The sequence below is a fragment of the Colobus angolensis genome, unplaced genomic scaffold, assembly GCF_000951035.1.
Source record: "Colobus angolensis palliatus isolate OR3802 unplaced genomic scaffold, Cang.pa_1.0 Scaffold44, whole genome shotgun sequence".
In the NCBI taxonomy this organism is placed as follows: domain Eukaryota; kingdom Metazoa; phylum Chordata; class Mammalia; order Primates; family Cercopithecidae; genus Colobus; species Colobus angolensis.
Genome location: NW_012117821.1, coordinates 6,000,680 through 6,006,462, shown reverse-complemented (window position 1 = coordinate 6,006,462; position 5,783 = coordinate 6,000,680).

Below are 5,783 nucleotides of genomic sequence, written 5' to 3'. Positions count from 1 at the left end.
AGGTGGATCCCACTGAGGAATCACAACAAGATCTTACATGTCTCTCCCCCATCCTCAGAGGCAGCGATGTCCAATCCTGTGTCAGCAGTGATGCAAGGACAGGTGGTTCCTGTCGCAGCACACCCCCGAGGGAGAGTCACAGGCAATGTCCCTGGAACTGTACGGTGACGTCCTCCCCTTCTCCCTCACTGGAGAGCCTTCTGGCAAGGAAGGGTGTGGGGAGCACGACCTTAAGGTTCACCTTGAATGTTATGCGAATTGTGGTGCAGTATAAATCTTACCACCAAAATGCAGGTGGGTGAGACTTGCCATAGTCCTTTTTTTCTTTTTCTTTCTTTCTTTCTTTTTTTTTTTTTGAGACAGAGTCTTGGTCTGTCACCAGGCTGGAGTGCAGCAGCATGATCATGGCTCACTGCAACCTCCACCTCCTGGGTTCAAGCGATTCTCCTGCCTCAGCCTCGCAAGTAGCTGGAACTACAGGCGACCACCACCACGCCCGGCTAATTTTTGTATTTTTAGTAGAGATGGGGTTTCACCATGTTGGCCAGGCTGGACTCGATCTCTTGACCTTGCGATCCACCCGCCTTGGCCTTCCAAAGTGCTGGGATTACAGGTGTGAGCCACCACACCCGGCCCCTTTTTTTCTTTATTTCAAGTTACCTCAGCTTTGGCACCCTCACCCTTGAGCCTGGAATGAAAGTTAGATTCGTGGTAACAGGACAGAGCAGGCTCTCCCCTTCCCTGGAGATATGTGAAAATCCACGAGGTTAGAGGGTACCTGGAAAACACGGACAGGCCCACTCTTCTCCCGAGACCAAGTCTGCTGTGGAAATTCCCAGGACTCCAGCCTGCGTGCAACTTCAGGGAAGGGCTTGTGGCCGCTTCATTTCCAAACTGATGCACAGGAATCTTGCTGAAAATGAGAATCCTAGGCTAAGGCTCTGACCTTCTGAGAGACACCACAAAACCTCTCCACAGAAGTCCTGCCATGCTGGCACCTGCCACAGGACTGTCACAGGGAGCACATTCCCATCTGGGATGCCTGGGGGCCACCAATCTCCAATCCTTACCCAGGCTTCAGGCTTCCAGAAAACAGAAAGTAGATTGTCAGGCCAGGCGCAGTGGCTCACGCCTATAATCCCAGCACTTTGGGAGGCTGAGGCAGGCGGATCACCTGAGGTCAGGAGTTCAAGACCAGCCTAGCCAACATGGTGAAACCCCATCTGTACCAAAAATACAAAAATTAGCCAGGCAAGGTGGCACATGCCTGTAATCCCACCCATTTGAGAGGCTGAGGCAGGAGAATTGCTTGAACCCAGGAGGAGGGGGTTGCAGTGAGCCGAGATTGCACCATTGCACTTCAGCCTGCGTGACAAGAGCAAGACTCTGTCTCGGAAAAAAAAAAAAAAAAAAAAGAGGAGATGAGGACAGACATACACAGAGGGAAGACCATGTGAAGACACAGGGAGAAGGCAGCTGAAGAGAGAGGCCTCAGAAGAAACAACCCCTGCTGACACCTTGATCTTGGACTTCTGGCCTCCAGAACTGTGAGAAAATACCCTTCTGTTGTGTAAGCTGCCCAGTGTGTGACACTTAGTTATGGCAGCCCTAACAAACTCATACATGTGTGTGGGAGGGCACTGAGCTTTCTGCATTTCTAACAAGCTCCTGGATGCTGCCGATACTGCTGATTCGAGGACCACACTTTGAGTAGCACGGACCTAGAGAATCTGATTCCTTTTTATTTTATGACATTCTCAGCAGCTTCCTAAGTCATTAGCAGGTGGGGAGGAGGACACTTTTTCTCAAACTCTGCCTTCCTAAAGATAGCTAAGGTAATTGTTCTCTACATTTTTATTTGTGGCACTTTTGAAATTTTACAAATAGAGGGGGCACCTTTCAGGTTCTGTAAGTGAATGCAGTGGCTGGATATACCCACAGGGCATGGCAGGCATAGTAGGCAAACTGGGGCACTCATGCTGGGTTTACAGTGGGCAGTTGCCACTCTGTCCCCATGCTAGAATGTGAGCTTAATGTGGTCATATTTTCCAAAACTTCAGGAACCAGAAATTTGAATTTTTACACTAAACCTCTAGATTTTAAAACTTTTAAATGTTGGCACCTCCATCTGCTTATTTTTGAAATAATGTGAAGCAAAGGAGCTCTCTGAGGTGGTGCTGGACATGCTCAATATCTTGACCTCTATCTTGTTTTGGGTGTATACATATATAAAAATTCATCATCCAGGTATAGTGTGAGCAAAGTCCATCAAACTGTATCATTAAAATTTGTACAACTTACCACTTGTAAGTTATGCCACAATAAAAAAGAAAAAAAAATCTGCATGGGAATGATACACATAATAGTTATTACCTCTGGGGGCAGAGGCCGGAAAGGAACAGGATTGGCCTTATGTGTATTTCTAACATGTTTCTTTAAAGAGATAGAGGGCTGAAGCATATAGGGGGACTTCTTCTTTCTTTCTTCTTCTTTTTTTTTTTTAAGACAGGGTCTTTCTCTGTTGCACAAGCTGGAGTGCAGTGGCACAGTCATAGCTCACTACAGCCTTGACCTCCCAGGCTCAAGTGATCCTCTCACCTCAGCCTCCCAAATAGCTGGGACTACAGGATCATGCCACCACATCTGGCTAATTTTTTAAATGTTCAGTAGAGATGAGATATCACTATGTTACCCAGGCTGGTCTCGAACTCCTGGGCTCCAGCAATCCTTCTGCTTTGGCCTCCCAAAGTGCTGGGATTACAGGTATGAGCCACCTCGCCCAGCCAGGGGAAAATATTAACAGCGGTTTCATCTTAGTGGTAACTAGGTATCTGCTTTATTATTTTCTGTGTGTTTGAAATATTTCATAATTAAAATCAACTATTTTTTTAATATTAAAAAAATAAAGCCTGGAAAGACCAACACTGTATGAACCAAACAAAACTCCTCGGAGGCTACTCCGCCATTCTCTTGGTCTCCCCGTGGGACTGCACAGTTGTTTAGGTAGGAATGCTTGCTGCCCTGTCCCAAGGTTCTTGCATCTTCAGTAAACACCTGCTCCCTCTTTGTCACAGGTGTGATGTGACGTCACCCCACCCACTCAGCCCAGCGCCCTCACATGCCATTCATCACCAGAAGTGTGTCCTTGGTGCAACCTCAACTGTGGCAAAAATAATGTTTATATATCAACCCAAATCTGAAGACACTCTGTATTGGCTTCATAGTTTAAAGCTACCAGAGAACAGACTTCTCTGATCCTGAAAGCAATTAAAGCCTAGTGATTGAACTCACTGGGTAAAAGCCTCGGTTTTCCAGTTTACTAAATATATGCCCCTGGGAAAATTAGTTTCTCAGCTTCTATTTCTTCACCTGTAAACTGAGAATGACGATAGTATCTACCCATTTGGGCTTATGTGTAGATTTAAATTTGCTGGGTGATTGGTGCATAACTGTTCATTAGTTATTATGAAGTAATTAGTGCTGGGTTGATTTTACTTTATCTTTCTTACATCATAGATTGTCTGAGGCCACGCCAGTATCAAATCAACAGCTAGTCACCAAGTCTCAAAGGGAAGATATTTTCAGCTCGGTGTGGTGGCTCATGCCTGTAATCCCAGCAGTTTGGGAGGCTGAGGTGGGCAGATCACTTGAGGTCAGGAGTTTGAGACCAGTCTGGCCAACATGGTGAAACCCTCTTTCTACAAAAACTAGCTGGACATGGTGGTGTGCTCCTGTAGTACTAGCTACTCAGGAGGGTGAGGCAAGAGAATCGCTTGAACCCAGGAGCCAGGAGGCGGAGGCTGCAGTGAGCCAAGATCACGCCACTGCACTCCAGCCAGCCTGGGGGATGCACAGCAAGACTTCCCAACAGAAGAAAAGGAAGGTATTTTCAACTCTGATTCAAGTGGCAAATGTAATTAAACATTGTCAAGTGCAGGGGCAGTAAAAACTTCTTTCTGCCTTCAAGGAACGGACCTGTTTCTGTCCTTCATGAAAAACCCTAAACGGCCAAAGCAACCTTAAGAGAAAACAGAATTGCAGAATCTCCAGGTTGGTTCTCTTCCTCTGGCCTCAAACCTCAGGGGTAGGGCGTCGGCCTCTCCCCTTGGACAGCAGTGTTGCCAGGACAGCCTCCCTGCTGACATGCCCGCCTGGGCTGCTTTCTGGGGCTTATTGCTCAAGGTAATCCTCCAGGAACGGCACCCTGCTGGCAGCTTTGCAACCGCCAAAGGGCTTTCACAATGACTAATAAAGCCATAAATGATGAACACAGATCCAAGAAAATTCATTCCCCGAAGGAATATGATTTTGGCTACTTTTCACTTGGTGCTTCTTTGTCTTTTAAGCCACATGCATTCAATTCCTGTCTGAAATTCCAGTTCTCTCACGCTGCAGTCTCCGGAAGCCATTTTCTCTGGTAAACCCGTGAAACACTCTCAGAGCCTGGAAAGGGGTAGAGGAGCCAATTATTCATGAAAGCCCATTTTCTCTGTGGGTTTTCCCTTACATTTCAGGAGATATATTCCTTTAGCATTTCTGCTGGCACCAGTTCAGACCCCCAGAAATCTCCTGAGCCCCCTTTTCTCCTCCCATTAATTTAAAAATCCTGTAGCCCTTACTGTGGTCTGCCTTGCAGAACCTGGCGGTTCACCTGGCCTTTTCCACTCTCCCCCAAATTGGTTACCTACCTGTTGGTTTTCTTACACTAATGTCCCCTGCCACTATCCGGTTCAGGCCCTCCCCACCCCTCCCTGGATGACGGCAGCAGACGTGTCTCTCTGGTCTACCTGCCCCTGACTTCGCCCTCAAGCAGTGCTCCTCCACTCTGCTGCTAAAATACTTTCTAAAACACAAATCTGATGCCCCCTCTCAGCTGAAAATCCTTTAATGCTGACCTCTCCCAACCCATTTCCAGACAAAATGTTCCTAGTCCTGCTAGAGCTTCTGCCTTGTCAAGAATAGCCAGACACCTGGATTTTTATGTGAATTCCCCAATCCTTTTTTATTTGTAGTTATTACATTTTACATTTAAAAAAATTATAAACCGTTGCAACAAGTCTCTCACTCATTCCTGCTCCCCAATTCCCTATTTCAAGAGATCATCACTGTGACCGGGTTCTTCTGCAGTGCTGCCTTACACACACACACACACACCCTACAAACATACACATATACAAGCACACACTGCCTTTTTTTCCATTTAGAGGGTAGCCAATTTTTAAATGTTGGTATAAAGTTTTAAAACCCTTAGGGTCAAAAAAAAACACTTTTGTTCCCCTGAGGGTCAAACAAAACACAGGCCTGTGCCTTATGATCCACCGGGTTATAGATCACTCAGGTATGTGTCTTTTGATCCACTTGACTGACAGTTCCCTGAAGACAGGAAACTTTGTCCTGGCATCCTTTTCAGTACCTGGGACGATGCCCTGCACACGGGTGGCACTCAATAAGCACACTGCCTGTCCACGGAAACTTTTCTTAAGCACCAGCACTGTGCCTAATGCTGAGTCTACCACAGACGACAGGGTGAACTGTGGCGTGGCCACCCAAGAGGGAACACTCAGGAGAGTTAGTTGTCTGGTTAAGTCTCAAGTCCTGTGAAACAACCAGAATCTGCCTGCCTCCCATATTTCCTGGTTACCTGGTCAACAACAAATGGACAGAAATAGCAGATGACAGTCCTCGTTCTCAGTTCTCAGGCCCACCTTAATGGGGCATCTGCTCGTGCTGACGGCCTAAGCCGCGGCAGAGTGCTGAGACCAGCACCTCCACGCCAGCTGTCA